This window comes from Dermacentor variabilis, chromosome 9 (assembly GCF_050947875.1).
Source record: "Dermacentor variabilis isolate Ectoservices chromosome 9, ASM5094787v1, whole genome shotgun sequence".
In the NCBI taxonomy this organism is placed as follows: Eukaryota; Metazoa; Arthropoda; class Arachnida; order Ixodida; family Ixodidae; genus Dermacentor; species Dermacentor variabilis.
The window spans coordinates 23,398,107-23,416,404 of NC_134576.1; the positions used below are offsets into that span (position 1 = coordinate 23,398,107).

The following is an 18,298-nucleotide window of genomic DNA, read 5'->3' on the forward strand; positions in this document are numbered from 1 at the left end:
GGCGGCCATGCAGGTGTCGGAACATCACGATCATCCGCAATGTGATTATGCTATCGCGTACTTTAGAGAGTAAGCGGAGCCAAGTTGTAGCCAAGATTGTTTCATATTTTCTAGGTTCACCAGCAACCTGCAGCTGTGCGCGTGGCACTCCTGTTCGGTTGTATTTAGTTTATTTGACCATAAACTGCGTTGGCATTTTACATTACCGCTAATCCTGCCTTTACTACTCTCATGGCCGCCGAGGCCCTACGGACTGCAGGACATTTCTTGAAGATAGTGGAGACCGCTTAAACTCCTCGACGTTGTGAAAGATTAATTTTAGTGTACAATGCATTGCACAACGTTCCAATAGAGCGTTTCAATTCTAAATAAATATTCCTTGTTTCTTGCCGAGTTTTCTTATTATGAACGATCCGCCTTATGGACAGTGTTGGACGGGAAGTGAAGTGTCCATATTAATGGGGCGCGAGGGTATGCCTTTACGCCGTGTCTGTGTCTTTCATGCGCCTTTTCGTGTCCTAGTCTCTAGGCGCTACAATATTATTTCAAGATGCCGTACCAACAAGCCTGCATTGCAACATTAGCCTTCACAAGCCTGACTTAGGCGTCCATGCTCTTTGCATTCATAAGGACATTAATCTAAAGAATTGCCCAGCAAATGGAATCGAGAAGTGGATACCACCGGAGATCAACAGTACACGCGATAAGAAAGCAAGTTCCCTGATTTGAAACTCGAACCGGTCCGCGCGCGGTCCTTGCTTATTCGCGTCGTTTAACGAGTTGGTACACAACGGGGTACGCGACGGAGGAAGGAATATACTGGGGGTCAGAACATAGAGGCGCAAAGCAGAGAGCGCATGCATGGGGGTCGGATCCGGTGCGTTAATCTTTGACTCACGCGAGCGAGCGCGCGGCCGATGCAGAACCCGTGCTTGCACACACAAAGCGTTTGACCCGTCGAGACGAGAACGAGGCTCGAGCGGAACGAGACCGGGACAGGGCGGTCTCGTGGCCGGCCCGGTCGAGACCCCGCTGCGCCGTGCGGCGAAGAAGGGCGAAGTGGGACAGAGGGACAGCTAATCTCTTCGCCACATCGCCCGGACGAACAGGCAGGAGAGGAGGACTTTTAACAATGAATTATAGGATATACTGCGAAGAAGGACCAGGAACGGCGCACAGATGAACGACGGATGTGGAATAGCGAGCGAATGCGTCAAGCAAAGTATTCAACTTCTTCAGTCTCTTCGTTTCCAGCGTTCTCTTCTTCCCTTTTTTGCAATTCGGCGACTAATCGCGATCCTCGCCGGCAAATAAAGGATTACTAAAAGCTATCACTGTATGAATTTGTGTGCTACTCTATGAACGTTTGTAAAGGTCATTGATTTGCTGATGCTGGGGCTAACGACCTCTCCTGCTTGGCACAGTCACGACAGCTGTTCCCCCCACAACCATCCGTCTCGCACACGAGAAACCACCACAGATTTATAAGCATACCGAAGCCTAGTGATGGTATATGCTCGTAAAGGGTGGGCCAAGTATCAAGCGTGAGCCTTAGAAAAAATTAAAGCGAAAATTTTTGATAATTTTATGTGAATAATACCAAGTGCCCGAGAAACCGCCAGCAACATTTTAGTCAATAATGTCCAACTATAGTCCATAAAATGTCATTGTTAAATTTTTTTTAATCGTTGCTCCGTTTGCCACATCGTCAAAAATTAAGTTGTATAGAATTGTCAGAGGCGTCAAAATGAACTTCTTCCAGACAGCTTGGCCATAGAGTGTTTTTTTTACTTCTGGCATAGAGAGAAAACCTGCGAGCTATAAATACCACGCATGTGACTGCTCAAGACTGCACGCTTTCTTCTCTCTTCGATGGAAAAAATAAACTAGAACTGCTGGGCGTTCATGGAAGCCTAATTTCACCACTGGAATAACCTTAGCGTTGCCATCGGCATTCACCGCGTAATAAGCGAAAATACCAATTTAAAAATTCGCAATGCCGGAATCCCAGCTTCCACGGAACAAGGCTGGCTTGCTCACTGTCTGAACTTTTGTTACTACAGAATCACTGAATAGTGACCACGTTCAGCAGTCTACTGAAATAGCTTGTCAATCCTGGGGCAACTAGCCCTTAACAGCTTCGCTGTAATTCCCTGTAGAATTTGTTACGTCTTTGCGTTTCTTAATTCATTAATTGATGATGACGACGAACGTGGGAGCAGTGGCACGGGTGCGTTCGCGCGATAGCTCCTAGGGGCGCCAACGAGCCAGCTGTGCAAGAAGACGACGACGCTAGAGCCAATCCTGAAGATGACAGTTCACAGCTTCGCTGTAAAACTAATGTCGAAGTATTTTTTCTCTTTTTTTGCTGTACAACATTGTGCGTGTCATCACAGTGGGACGACAGCAATGTGTCAGTTCATCGTTCCCCGAAAGAAGCAGACGACGAGCATCGGAGAGCGACAAGGATAAGAAACTTGCGGCATTGGGAAGAAGGTGACTGACACTATACTGTTTAGTGCGAAACACTTAACTCCGGACCACTTCTTTCTTCCCGGTTGGTAGTAATTGCTTTTTATATTTCAAATACAATACGCGATATTTTTAATTGCGGAGTGTGCTTTCATTAATGCAGCGCTTTAAGGAATTAGTCATGTGCGCTTAAACTTGGCCTTTCTAGTGGCAAATCTTTAGAGACAACATTGCAGTTTGTAGTCTCATTTTATCACACGATATGTGCATTTAGCTTACCAAAGGGCAAGATACTTTACTGCTGTGGGAACGGCGCGATTCCCGAGTCCACGACAGCAGGCCCCAGTCCAGGCCGGTCGAGCCCAAGAGCGCCCAGCCGAGCCTCGATCGAACACTCGCGCTCCCGAATCACTCTGTACTCCACTTTTTCGACTGCTGACTCCGATGCCGGAGTTCCCATATTGCCCCCTCCCTCTGTGAAGGCGATGATGACACTGGCCCACGGCGGTTGCAGCGACGGCACCGCATCCCCGACGGCGGGCAAACCTTGCAGACTGATGCACTGAACGAGGATCGCCGGAGCAGGCAACGTCTGAGCCATCATGGTCTTCCAGGAACCCGAAAGCCCTAAACCTGGCTGGCCTCACGGACGTGCGCTTCGCGAAGATGCGGCAGACCAGGTAGTGGAGCCTCCGAGTTGTCGAGGGCTTGCAGGAACCAGAAGGTTCTAAACCGTTCCCGGAGGCACAGCTGGTCCAGTCTTCCTCCTCGACCTCGTTCTGACGAGTGCACGCAGCAGGTCGCCGGAAGTAGGAGCCGCGCGCTCGGTCTCATTCCACCGCACACAGTCCACACGGCACCGCACCACGCTGTTAACAGGAGGGAAAGATCGCAGATGATGGTGATCGTCGCTTGAACGGTGTCGCTTCCACTACCTTTGGCAGCTGATCTCAAGCGCCCATTAGGTTCTCGTCGTAGCCGTCGTTGAACTCTTTTTCGGAATCGTCGTCATCCTCGTCTTCGCTTCCGCTGCTGCCAGCCGGCGCCGAGGAACCACCGTCAGAGTCCAAGACTTCTCCCGCCTCGGGCTCCTACGAGGACGACGCGCCGCTCTTGTTCTCGGCTTCGCTACCCGACGAGCGGTTATTCCGTGCCATTTTTTTTTCGACAGCTTGCCTTTGCGTGCCTTAAGTGCTCCCTTACCGCCAACGGTCCAGTCCTCGTCGTACTCCGACGTCTCCGAGTCGCTGGACGCAGCTGCACCGCCGGGATTGGAGCCATGCGTGGTCTCCGTGCTTCGACAACTTGTGGCGTCGTTGCAGTAACCGCGCCGGAAGGTCCCTTCTCCAACAATAGCGCCGGGAGCTTCAGCAGCGCGTAGGAGACCACTCTACTCCAGTGCGCTATGCCAGACCCGGTGATGATGACAGAAGGAGAGCCGGTGGAAACGCTCTTTAGCGAACGCCAGAGCTGCAGCTCGTCGCAGCAGGATGTTCTCGAGGAAAATCTGGCCACTTCGGCCGCACTACCTTTAGGCGTAGCGTTCGTTTCAGCCTAGCGGGTAAGGTAGTCTCTGGCCATGACGACCCATTTGTTTCCCGTTGGCGTCGGAAAGGGCCCCAGCAAGTTCATTCCAATCTGCTGAAACTGTCTGCGAGAGGGCTCGATCCGCTGTTGTAATCCCGCCGGCCTTGTCGATGGTGTCTTGCGTCGCTGGCAGTCTCGACATGTCTTGACGTAATGGGCGACGTTGGCGGTCAGGCGCGGCCAGTAGTACTTCTCTTGTATGCTTGCGAGCGTACGGGAAAACCCGAGGTGCCCGGCTGTCTTATCATCGTGTAGGGCGTGCAGGACTTCTGATAGGAGGGCTGCGGGTACGACGAGAAGGTAGTTCGCGAGGGCTGGTGGAAATTTCATCTACACCTGACGCCGCTTCGTAAGAAAAACGATGACAATCCGCGCCTAAATAATCTCGGGACAACGTCCGTCTTGCCTTGCAAATGCTGAGCAAGGCTTCTTTGTTCTGGGTCCGCTTCCTGCTGCTCGGCAAAGTCGTCTACACTTATTGTACCTAAAAAGGCGTCCTCGTCTTGGTCATCTTGAGGCGGCGGGTTCACGGGAACGCGAGACAGGCAGTCGACATCAGAGTTTTTTCGTCCTCATTTGTAGATTACAGTGACGTCATATTCTTGCAGTCTGAGGATCCACCGCGCCAGGCGTCCTGAGGGGTTCTTTAAATTCGCTAGCCAACACAACACGTTATGGTCACTGACGACTTTGAACGGCTGCCATATAGTTAAGGGCGGAATTTTGCTGGAGCCCAGATGGCGAGGCATTCCTTTTTGGTCGTAGAATAATTGCCTTTCGCTTTTGACAGCGACCATTCAAATCCCATTGAAGTCTGTCGTACCTCTGGACTAGGACAGCACCGAAGCCTAGGCTATTGGCGCCCGTGTTGATTTCTGTATCGGCGTCCTCCTCGTCGAATTGCGCAAGTACCGGCGGCGACTGCATGCATTTTTTTTAAGTTCTTGAAATGCGTCGGCTTGCGGCGTTTCCCCCTTGAGCTCGACATCACATTTAGTTAGATGTGTCAGCGGTTCAGTAACGCTCGAAAAGTCCTTGAGAAAGCGTCTGTGGTAGGCACACATGCCAATAAATCTAGGCACTCCCTTCTTGTCGATAGGTTGCTGGAACTTTGCGGTGTCAACTATCTCCTGCGGCTCAGGGCGTACTCCAGATTTGCTGATGACGTGGCCCAGGAACAGAAGTTTATCATAAGCGAAGTGGCACTTTTCTGGGTTCAGAGGGAGCCTTGGTGACTTGATGGCCTCTAGTACTTTCGCAAGCCGCCTAAGGCAATCATCGAAATTTCCCGCGCAGACGACAACGTCATCCAAGTAGACAAGACAGGTCTGCCACTTTAACCCGGCTAACGTCGTGTCCATCACGCTCTGAAACCTTGAAGGCGCCGAGCGCAGATCGAATGGCATGGCTTTGAACTCACAGAGGCCGTCTGGAATGATGAAGGCGGTCTTTTCGCAATCCCTCTCGTCTACTTCTATTTGCCAGTGGCCAGACTTGAGATCCATGGACCAGAAGCATTTAGCATTACAGAGCCGATCCAATGCGTAGTCGATCTATAGCGGCGAACGCCGTCGGCGATCGGCAAAAATTGTATCTGCCGGTCAGGCGCGTCGGCTTGTATACATGAGTTATCAAAGGTTGCAGAGTAATTGTTGGTGCCCGCGGGTCTTCCAGATAATTGTACACAATTCGCGTCGCACATTCAATCAGATTACACAAGCTTCGGTGATAACAGACAACGGGTAGAAATGTCGATAACATTTGCGAACCTTCCGGTACATGCGGGCGCGTCCCGGCCTGAGTGATAAAATTTGTTAGATGGTGAAAAGCGGTCGTCCGAAAAGATAAACTACACGTGTCAATATGGTAGCCATCTTTGTTCATTTTAACAGTGTTGGCAGTACAAATAACGGATTCTTTAATTGCAAATGGCCCAGCAAACAATGCTCCGTCACTGTGCAGGAAGCTCGGCGCGCATGAGCCTATTGACCCGTTTCGTGTAGCAGTTTATTCTAAAGAAACGAGATGGCGCTTTCGGCGGCGTGCCGCACGTAGCCTCAGTGACAGCGCACGAATACGAAACCACTACCGCTTCCACCTTGCTTCTGCGGGATCAGCTGTCGGAAATACAACTGAGTTTTCGCTAACGCACTGTGCTTCAACTGTGCTGGATTGAATCATGTGGATTGAAGACGTGTGCAGTAGTTGGCTGCAAAAATAGTGACTGGCATATTAAGGAATGGAAGGAATCTGTGCGGCCAAGTTCGCGCACCGCTGCTACAGCTTCCTTACGTGTTACCGGCACATCGAGATGTACGGCTTACCTCGAGGATAAAGAAATTTGCTCGTCCGCCAGCGTTGTATGGCTAAGCTTTAAAAATATTGCTTCGGCCCCGGGACGTCGGCAAGAGTGAGTACCGCTCGCTAAACAATGACAAAAAGAGTAGCGCTGTTTCCTGTCATAGTAAGTTTCGCGCACAGTATCACATATCTACCCCAACTGGCACGTAAACTTACGCCCACACTATCGCCAACATGCCAATGAGTGAATGGGCGCCTAGTTGAATATACGCGCATCATGTACGCGCAATAAATGACGGACTACACCGATAGCCCACGAATCGTCGAAGCTGAATTTATCGTGATGGCCCCCAAGAGTAAGCTAAATACTAGCGATAATACATCTTTGCTACAACTTATTACAAGGTACAAAACAGCTACGTTTCAAGCATTTCGCGCAGAAAGGACAAATCTAGCGGAAGTGAGTACACTCGCCAGCTATTAGGCAGAAAATAATAAAAAGTGACATCACCGAGGCAGTCAGAAATGTTACAAGCCGCTGCTTCAAAATATTTGACAAATAAAGAACGAATTATGAGCGGAAAGTTTGGATAGCTTGGGATACATATTTGGCCCTGCTTTTAGAACAAGCACGGTATAGGCTCCTCGCGTGGTTTTGACATGGCTTAATAAGCTCCGACAGCGCTTTTGCGTGTTCTCTGAAGCAGTGGCCAAAGCTTCGTTTCGTCCTCCCAGTCACCGTGTGCGATGTCTACCGAAACAGGTTTGTTAAACCCCAAGGCGTCATACAAACCCATTGTAAACACGGTGGCAACAGAGAAAGTTGAGGCAAGCAATGGACGCGTCACCACGTGATCAAACATGGAAGTGCCCACGGGATTGCCGCGAAAAGGGTCAGTACTCTCGCTACCCAGTGTTAGATACGGGACCTTTTCCTGAGCCTCCTTCGAGTTCACCAAACCACATCGAATCGCGCCACAGCTAATTAAGGAGCGCAGAAGCACGTGTACCACATTCCCGAGGCGCGGCACGTGCAAACGAGTTGGCGTCCCCCAGCTCGTGTGCCGCAGGTGGAGCTATTCACTGCTTGACTCTTCCCGAAAGTGAAGCGAGAGCCTGACACTGTTCCAGGTAAAGTGGGTCCAGAAGCAAGACGGCTGTAATGCACCGTGAAACCCTGGCAGCATCGCCCCCATCCGCCTATTGTGACGGCGCATTGCAAGCAGGGAAGGCAATACCGCAGAGAGAAGTAAGTCCTCGGACAATTGGGGCGCAAGGAGCGACCCTCTCCGCCGGGTGTGACACAATCGCACGGGCTCCTGCCATTGGCCGAAAATGACGACACCTGAGCGGGCTCGCCGATTGGCCGAAAATGGCGCCACCTGAGCGGGCTCGACGATTGGCTGAAAATGGCGTCACCTGAGCGGGCTCGCCGATTAGCCGAACGTGACGTGACTTCAAGACACCCAAGGGCTTAAAAGCCAGAGACCGGGAGCAGCGAGAGAGCATTCCTTCATTGATCTCTTTCGAGCTACTTGCCACTGGCCGCAGCGTCCGAGTTGCTGCCGGCCCGTAATGACTCTATGACTGTTAATTTCTTGGTCGTCTCACTGTAAATAATGTAAATAAACCTCCAAGTTTTCATCCCAAAGTCCTCCTCAACTCTTACACCAGGTGCACTCCGTACCGGCCGACGGTGCCGTGACGTTATGAAAACCTTGGGTTTTCATATGTTATATCTAATGAGTTCTTTCTACCTTCGCGTCCTGCAGAGCCTTTCAGCATTAAATAGGGGAACTTGTACGGAGTGATGTTTCCTTCTACAAGTATTCGGGGTGAATTACGATATATCTGTCAACGAAAATATATTTGAGGGGAGTTAAAAACACTCGGGTGGTTATTTTGTCCAGAAGAGAAACGTGCGTGAGCATAAGGCGGAAAGACGACAGATATTAGGCATGCGAGATAAGCCCCTGATTATCAAGTAGTCTTGTAGTGCTCGCTTATCTCCGATGAGCGATTTTCTGCGATCAACCGAAGCGCCCAGCACGAAACATGCAGCCCTCCATGGAGGGATGGATGGGTGAAAAATCCGCCCGCTTTACGTAAAAGATGTCGCCCCCCCCCCATTTATTTTTTTGGTGTTACGGTGATTATTCTGCTTCGCAGGCTTCCATGCTGTCGAAATTTGCCAATTACAGAGCAAGTATGCCCTCGGTTATTACGAAGTTACTAGGCTTAATGAGGAGGACGCTAGGATTAGCGAGTCATCGTTTGCTTGGTTTTTCCTTTTCTATTGCAACGACGACTGTAATTTTTTGGATACTTTCAATTCGACATCGTGCTGTCAATAAGCGCTAGAACTCAAAATTTTGGGATGATTGTTTATGATAAAGAAAACTATTTCCCTTCCAATTTCCCCTCTAACCATAGCCCGTCCAGTCCATAGGACTGGATTTATGTCATTATGAAGAAATAAAAAGCTTCGGAAGCTCCCGATATTAGCTTACAAAGACATTGTTATAGGAGCGCTCCTTGTGGCGTCCACTTCATCTATTTTTACCTGCGTTGTTTCCATTGCAAAGTCACTCTCGCCCCATCCGGGCCATTGAAATCTCTGTACGGCTAGGAAAAGATTTACGGCATGTCTCCGCATCATTTAAGCACGATGACAGTTGTGCCAGTGGTGGGGTAAGTCGTGTTTCAAATTTGGAGATGATGTTGCCTGCAGACTTGACTAGAAGAACAAGTAAATCCGACTGCGTTAAAAACCATTAGCGTGAAATTCGCGGGGGAAATAGTACGCTGTACAAAGAAACAGCTCTCACAGACACAGTAGGAAGCAGGTTTTTTATGAACTTGATGGAACATGAAGGAGCTTTTCCACGATTCGTCATCTGATTCGTCAGAGCCGACCGCGATTCGTCTTCTGATCTCATCTGAGACAGTGAATGCAGTGACTTTCGGTGGCTGTTCGCCCATTTAGATTTCTACATTAGTGCTAGCTAATACAATAAATAAAGAAAGAGAAGAAAAGCAGCACTTTAAACGTGACCAGATCTTCAACAAGCACGACACCGCAAGCAACGCGCTCCATTGTCATTAAACACAGGTTATGCCACTCGCCAGCAAATCGACTTGACAATGACTTAAGCGACACAATGAAGAGAGAGCTCGCCGATGTCGGAAGTGAAATACCTGCAAGATGATTTAATGCGAACAGTGATAGGCGGGCTGAACGTTCCCGAAAAAGGAAGAGAAACATTAATTTCTTTTTAACACACGAATGTCATGGTCCCATCGCACTTTCTTTTTGGGATTCCATGCCGTATTTCTTCCGAATACATTTCATCGTTGCAAATGATAGCTTGCGACGTCTTTCTTCCTTTGCCCTCTGTCACAAGCTGCTTTATTTTTCTTACGGGTTAGAAATTACATAAACTGGTGGAAGGAGAGCGCAGCTTCTTGTTTCCGGGGGACAGCCATGACGCTTAAACAAAGGCCGCAGTGACGACTGTGGGGAGCTAGGACGAAAACGCAAGTAAGCGCGAGGCAGAGAAGACCTCGCGGAGAAGACGACTCTGGGTGCCCTTATTACGGCGGACAGGGCCAGGAGAGAGGCGAAGAATAAAGCTTCGTCGGCCGACATACACTGGACACGAGAAGATGGGAGCGCGAAAGAGAGCGCGAAAAATAGGCAATCGAGAACGGACGAAAAGCACGCTGGAGGCTTGACGAAGAAGCAAGAAAGAAAACGGGTTTAGAACACCGGGGCAAGGGGAGAGAGAAGAAACAACCAGGAACGATGTTCGAAAACAAAGACAAACAACGAATGGCGAAGGTAGCGAGAGGAAAAAAGGAACGCGGTCGCCGAAGAAAGTGCGACGAGACAAAAGAGGTCGCGCCAGCCAACAATTGGGCCCCTCTGGTTCCCCTTCCCCCGTTGGTTCCGAGTCAGGAAGACCCCAGTTTCCGGGTCCCCTCGCTACTCACCTTCCTCCGTGAAGGTGAGGAGGGTGGAAGCAAGAGAATTAGCCTGTCAAAAGAAGAAGAGGGGGGCCCACTGCGGTGGCGACGGTGGCCACTTTGACCTAGAAAATGGGCAGGTGCCGCCGGCTCCCTTCCTGAGCGCGGCCGCTCTCCTCCTTTCCTTCCGGTCGGGCAGAGCCGAAACGTCGGCCGCTATTTTTTGCTCCTGCAACCTAGCGACCGACCGGCCGCCGCGCCTGCTGTTGCGCGCGCGCGCGCACACGCCGCGGTCTCACACGCGACGAGACCAAAGAGTTGACCTCTCCTCCTCGGCGCATCGCGCCGAAACGTCCTCCCTCTTTGCTCTCCCTCTCATCGGCGGCGTCACGTGCGCGCTAATACGAAAAGGAAAAAAATAAAGAAAACAGAAAGTTCTGGCGGGACGCACGAAAACGCCGAGGAGCCTAGCCGTGGCGCCACCGCGTTTCAAACCGAAAGCGAGCGCGCTGACCCAGTTGCACCGAGCCGAAACCGAAACCAATCTTCCCACTGGTTGCTTTGCGTGTGACGTAGAATCACGTGCTGCGCTTCTTGGCCGTCTTTGTTGACGTCGGGGTCACGTGCTGAAGCGCGGGGTCGCGTTGCCGTTCAAACTACCCAATCGCTGCAAAAGGGAGCGTGTGCTATGAGAATGGCGGCGTAAGTCGCGCGCCGCTTTTGCGCTCTCTGGAAAAACGGCACGGCGTGAGCAACGCCGACTTCGGAACTCGACCGGTTCCGTTTTTTCTCCGGCGCCCCGCTTCCGGATGGAAGAGTGCCGCTGCTCGTTCCTGCTGCCGCCGGCTGCGCGTTGCCGGTGAAAGCGGTGTGCGCGTCGGTGTGCACGTGCGGCGGGCTGTTTCGCTTGCGGCGCTGTGAGATCGCGACTGGACCCGACGACGGGCGCTGCAGATTTTCTCGCGCCTTCGTGACTGACTCGCGGTTGTTCGACTACACGGTTTTATCTGGGGCCATTTCAGCTCTGCGAGGATTAAAGCGCAAAACCGACGCTCGTCCCGCCTGGTGTCTTCCCTGCAACTTGCACTTTCCGGAGGCGCATTTGAGTGTCCGTTTGCATGTGTGCCGGCTCCCCCGCCGAGGATTACGTAACCAGGACGAGCGGATAAGAACTTCACCCGGTGAGTACAGCGCCCGTTGGCGCTTGCACGGAGTTCGTTGTACTTTGCCTCATTTATGCGGATTCGAGGCTGTGACGTAACACGCAACCGAATGATCGCGCTGGACATCCCGGCGAATCGAAACGCTAACGCCGGTCCGTTGCATCATGCATAAGGTCAGGCACGGGAAGAGAATAATTTTCAGTGAATAAAATAACGGGGATCCCAACTGACGTTGTAAAGAGTCGAAAGCGTCATTTTTTGCTGCGTACTAAAACCGATTGCATGGACTATCGGACACTGATCAAGTGTTACATAAAGTGAAATTTTGAGAAGTTTTCTCTACAGAGCAATCGGGTACACCACATATAAATCGCTGTTTTAATTTCGCCCTTCTCTAATTTAAACTAAAAAATTCAATAAGGAACTTCGTATTCGAAAGCCTGCTATTCACTTTTCGACTTTTCTAAAACGCTGTAAAATAACAAACTTGGAGAAAAGTATTACTAACAGGCATGATCGACAATATAAATAAAGATATGTTTTGATCGCCGATTCCTTAAATGCGGAGCGTTTGAATGAAGTACTAACCACGCGAAATTCAACATGTAAGGAAACAGCAGTTTCTGCAGAACTCGCGCATTTCGCTACCTGACTCACAAGCTGCTTAGTAGCAACTGGGCGTGATCCTTGATAGGTCAAGAATTTGACGCTACTGCTTGCTCTTCGTTCGGTTGCTGTTCGGTCCTTTTTTCTTTTACTTGCAAATGTTCACCTTCCTTTTGCTTTTGCCTGGTTCCCTGTGGCTAATGTCAATCAGCCTATTTGTCACTATAATTCGGCAGATTACGCCGGTACTCACGCATGCTTCATTCGCCAATGCTTTTTTCGAACTATGCACTCACTCACGCTTATATGCACCCACACTCATCGGCACTCAGTCACGTTCCTTCTCGTGCCCACTCCTACTCACCAACACCCACTCGCGGTCAACTCCACTCACATTTACCCACTCACGCTCATACTGGCATCTACTCCCAGTCACCGGCTCTCGCATACATACTCGCGCACTTGACCACGCCTGCTCGGTATCACCGACACCAAATTTCTTTCGTACTCACACTATAACCAGCACTTCTGTTCGTACTCACGTCCACTAAATCTCGCCGGTATTCACTCCTTTGCATACTCACATCCATCGACTCCATTCACACCCTTCGTCACTCATTAACACTGTCTCACGCCTGTCCAATCAGTCCGGCGCGACTACGATTTAGTGCATACTTGTGCGGGTGTGTGCCGACCTGCGTCTGTATCTGTTCTCCGCCCGCGTGCAAAACATTTTCTTCACCCGCGCACGACAAATTTTGAAAGCGTTCGCTCTACCTAATATCTACCAAACAAAAATAAGAAACGAATTCAGCTTCATAGCAATTAAATTCGGCTGATGAGTTAAATTGTAGCACGGGCGCTGTACTGCTGCCACGATAGACTGTAAATAAATACCAGTTCAATTGCAGGCGTATAGTACTGTGCAAAAAGGGTATGGGACTCAATGAGATAGAACGGTCTTTTATACTCTCGTAAAGACTATATGAAATGAATGAGCTCAGGTTAGCTGTCAGTGGGATCGATTGCAAGACTGTTGAAGTAAAAGCAAAGCAAGATAGGAGTTCTATATTGAACAGCAAAAGATAGTATAATATATCCAATATTCGTCCATACGTGCATTTACGAAGCGAGGGATCGCAAACCACGAAAATGACACAACATCAATCTCGACAGTTACCAAGGACGACGGCACTTAACGGTGTCATTCGTCACTTCGTTTATCATAATTAACTTATCTTTTATTTGTATGACGTGACTTGCGAAATAAACCTTGTGTTAGCCAGGCTGACCCAACAGTTGCGGCACGTTGTATACTAATGGCGGATGTTGTTCGTTCCACAACTGCTACCCTAATGCTGTCGTATGTTGTGGTTCGCCAACGAAAAGACGGGGACACGATGTTTACTCATATAGACGTTTGTTGCACGTGATGTAATAACTATTGTATGCAAAAAAGAGAGAAAGAGTACAACCCAGTACCCTGGCAAGCCGTAAACCACAAACCGGGAAAAAAAAGAAGCCACCAAAGTATCTGCTTTCTTCTTCTTCTTTTTTTTTTTTTTTTGAGCAGAGATATAGGAGGCTCATACAAATGTCCCTGTTGGTGTTTAATTGAACGTGTCCTCCTCAGTTATTTATCCTTGGATTTTTTTATATCGTGGCGACGTGTCTTTCCTGTAGTATTTCACGTGCTGCTGTGGTCAAGCGCACATAAGCGGACAGCCGGCTAAGGGGCAGAAAAGCAATGCCTCTGATGTGCATGTCCTGTTTGATGCATTGTGATCAGTGTTGCGCATACAAAAATACACAAACACATTTCATTTCAACAAAAATGCATACTAGTATTCAAACCGTAGCAGTATACGGTCCCGCTAATGCTATTGCATCATTTTGTTTAGTGGGATTAATACTAAGTTCCAGTGACACTGAAGGAATTGCTGGCTGAATATCGCAGTCGGGTCGTTGTCGACGTTGCTCTTTCTATTGCCGTTGTTCCGGCAACAAACGCAACGTGATCTAGATTCCTGAAAAAAAAAAATTCAAAACCCATCGCACGATGAATGACGAAGATAATGTAATTAGCATTGGAGCAATGTAGCGGTACGCCGTATAGGCAACGCCGAAACGTGCATGCAGTCGGGCTCCTCTCTCGCGCTTCTTCTTCTGATGATGATGATTATGGTGATGATGATGACGATGATGATTTAATGGCATCACCTTTGAAGCGGAGCGGTGACACACTAGCCTGCGTGATTTAATCAGGTAGCGTAAAGTAACTGTAAATAGAGAGAGAGAGAGAGAATGACTGTAAAGTTCGCGCCTGGCGCAGGTTCGATTCCACCGAGCGCCGGAGAAGCCTAAAAATCGTTTCTTTTTTTGTCATTGTAGACCGGCGCACACCCAGTAGCACGTACCTAGTTACCCAAGCTAACGTCAAAGAGGTTCGTCCAGAAACTATATCGGCACGCCCCCGGTGAGCCAACTTCCATACCAAACAGATTCACCAACGATCAGGAACGACCGAGTGGCATGTACCGGGAGCTCCGAGTCGGCGTCAGAAGAGGTTTGTTGAAGAGCGGCAAATAGACGCGCAGCGAGACATACCCAATGGCCCAAGTTGGTCCGGTAGATGTTTCGAACCCTCCACACAGCGATCCGACACCCATTAGACCGTGGACTACTCATTGACCCAGATTGGCGGGAACACAGAGACATAGATAGAACGGCAACACATCGCCGAGACTTCGTGTCTGCCCCGCGGTGCGAAAAGCGAAGGGCGCAAGACGGACGACCAACTACTGTCAGGTGCCACGAGTGGGCGTTCCTGAAGACGTCAGTGTCGGTAGTACATAGCTGCGCCTTCGCCCATTTGCTAGACAACGCAAACAAAAACCACGCACTACGTGGTTAGCATTTAGTTCGGTTGCTGAGTACAGTAGTCTGCATACTCCTTTGCCAAGCAGCACGAAATATTTGATTTTAGCTAGAATTAGTTCACACACCAGCATTGCCTAACCTATGCAATCATTGGTTTTGGTCCACTTTACATCCACATTTAAATACTTGTCATTCTAATTCATCCCGCCCCTTGCGACACCTGTTCGCGTTGTCGGCGCTTTGTCGTAATGGTTGGCCCTCGTGTCGCAATGACACGAGGGCCAACTCTACACATCGCCGTCATAACTGCTAACAGGACGTCATATCAAGGAGTACACATCGATGCTGCAAATAAAATTATAGCCAGGCATTATTGACTATAAAGGGAATTTGCACTATTCAGAGCTTCACCGCGGTGGCATCGTGACTTTTGATAATCAAAAGTCCCGCGATGTCACATAGCTTAACAATGCATAACACCCTGTGTGCAACGATTCGGCGAACTGAGAAACGGCATAGCGAAAAAGAAAGCGTGCGCTGGAACCAAAACTTTTTGTCAGAATCCTTAACTCTAGCATTGTGAAAGTGCAGTCTTTAGGCCCTCGATACTCCGTGTATATGTATACCGCAGACTCTCACGATGGTTTCTTTCACTTCCCCTTCCGTTGCTTCCTTTTTTACCACAGCTAAGTTTTTACTTTTCATTGCAACACATCATCAACGTAAGTGCGACTTTCTTGCCTTAACTGAACACTTTGTTCTGTTCAGAGGTCGTTTCGTACCCCATCGCCTTAATGATCGCCGGCACAGAACGGGCGACACCTCGACAAAGACCCGAGCACCCGAAGTCGTGCTTCTGGAGGGCTGCGCCTAATTAATTGAAATCACGACCACACTCAGTTACGGTGAGCTTCTCACGCTTCACGTTTGCTGAAATGTGACCTGGCGGTCGCTGTGAACTCTGTTGGAGGCGAAGAAATGAAATGGAAACTCGAGCTATGAGTTCAGGAGAGAATACAGAGCTTGCTTCGGACGTTTGCGCGCCGATCGTGCACCGGTCTCCCACTGTTGTCCTCGGTGTGAGAAAAAGAAGTGCGTCCGCATACATTAACCCATTTCCAGCCGTATAATGCCGCACAGAGTTAAGGCTTAGACAGAGCCGCATTAAAGCGGCTGACTTCAGAACTACATGGGCGGGAAGCGTCGACGCCGCAGGTGAGCTAGCGTGGGCGCCTCTACGCCCCAACCGTCGGCGGCATTAATTTGACGTCAGTCCGTGTTCTCATCTCAATTCTTGCACCCATTGACTTAAGAGAGTCGGTAAAAGTGGGGTGGTGCACAGAATGATTGCCTACGAAATTGGTGCATATCCTTCTCGTTAACCGCTACTTGCATGAACTTCGACTTCGATGTGCGGCAAGACTAGTGAATAAACTGCCGGCGCGTGCGTTCTTTCTAAACGACCCACTAGCTTGTTTACAGCGCCGGCTGTTAGACGATTATCTACGATTTTCTGCGTACATTCTGCTCCAACAACAAACGGAACAGAAACTAGAGATGACTCAGTGCTAATCTGTCAGGCGTATATAGACATTTACACCAGGGACACGCTATACAGGACCACTATGATAAAACGACAGCCAGGGCAGCATTTTTCGGGTACCTGCTGCTCATGTAGACTTGAAAGCAGCAGCTGGGGCGTTATAACGTGGAGCCATTCCAAACTTTTCTATTCCAATAAGCTCTCCACGATTGGTCAAACACTTTCAGGTCACCATCCACTGCGCCTGTATGTCACGCGACGTGAAGAAAACCGCGATATGGTATGTGCGCACTGATTATGTATGATTAGGCTGTGAAACAAATATATTAATTTATCATTCGACGCCTTTTTCGCCATTTGCGAAAAAGACGCCGTTTCACCTGTCATCATTGGTCAAACATTTTCGGGCAGCGCATATACCTTGCCTATCTGTCGCGCGACGTCGCAAAACTGCGAGAACTGATGGCGTCATGGTAATGTGTACGCGCTGAAGACGCGTTTATGCGCCGATCAAAACTGAATTTTTTTCTGAATAGCCGGAGACTGCGCCGTTGCGAAAGGAGGATGACTGCTCGCCGATTGATGTGGCACCGGCTAGTCGGAGCTTCCAGGGAACATGGATTTATCTGCGTGTAGTAACAACTTTGCGTGGCAGTGTAACGTTATCGAGCCCTTTCAGCACGTATACGACACTGCTACACCAACTCTGCTGTGCCGAGGATCCGTTTCAGCGGCATTTCTTACCTTCCGTTGCACGCCGCCGCGATTTTCGAACAGCCACCACAAGCTAAGTAAGCGGAAGCGGACCAATCGCAGACGCCGTCACTGCCCTCCCCATCCCGTTATCCACTTTCACAGCGCTGGCGCGGCCCCACCTGAACTCTCTCCACTTCAGCGTGCTTCTAGCCTCGTCTCAGCCAAATAGATAAGGAAAAAAACTGCTCAATGTTGGCAATGCTTTTCGCTCGCTTTGAAAGCAAAAGAAAAGGACATGCTATAAACGAGAAGCGCGCTTGATTCGGCTGTTCAAAACGCGCTGCCGGTTACCACCCGAAGCTTGCGTCGGTGGTTACGTAAATTTCACATCGTAAGATTTGAATAAAAACAAATTGGAATAGATTTACGTTATATAGGGCCCCTGGGCATCCGAGTACATGCTGTGTTCGTGTACTGGCAAGATAGAGCGATTGCTTAGAATCCGCGGTGGTCGGTTCAATTCCGGACCTTAGAATCCGCAGTGGTTGGTTCGATTCCGGATCGATTAGTGACACAGGAAATGTGTTCGTCCTTGTTTGCGTTATGTCACGTTGTCTTGACGGTGAAGAATAAGACGCTACCAAAGGCGTGAGTTAACTCTTGATTGAGCGAACTTGTGCCCAGAAGTACGGGTGGAGTACGAGCAAAACGATAGCGGTGGCCACGATCGTCGGCAGTCGCGATCTACGGCTCAAGTGCGTCGGCTATACGTGCGTGACTCAGCACACATTCCGACGTAATCGCCGGTGCTCGCGTGCGTTCCAGAATGCACACCACTACTCACGTCGCGCACGCAATCTGGTTAGACCAGATTCATTCGCTACAGGATCGGCGACATTTCAGAAAGTTCAGATGCATTAAAGGCGTGTCTTGCGCAGATCGATAACAGTTGTTGTTAGCCGGTGAAAAATGGTCACCGGACAAAGATAAGCGTGTCAGCGTGGCATTTCGTGTTCGGTAGCAAGTATGCTCGCTGCGGCATTGCGAGATCGGCGAGTCCATTGAAATAGCGCGATATTCGGAG

General features: G+C 49.7%; 1 protein-coding gene across 2 annotated transcripts in view; it reads right to left on the reverse strand.

The window, feature by feature from the left end:
* The window catches only part of LOC142557949 (uncharacterized), a 139,060-nt gene that overhangs the window by 72,928 nt on the left and 47,834 nt on the right, over nucleotides 1–18,298 (reverse strand). The gene's annotated exons all lie outside the window — the stretch shown is intronic.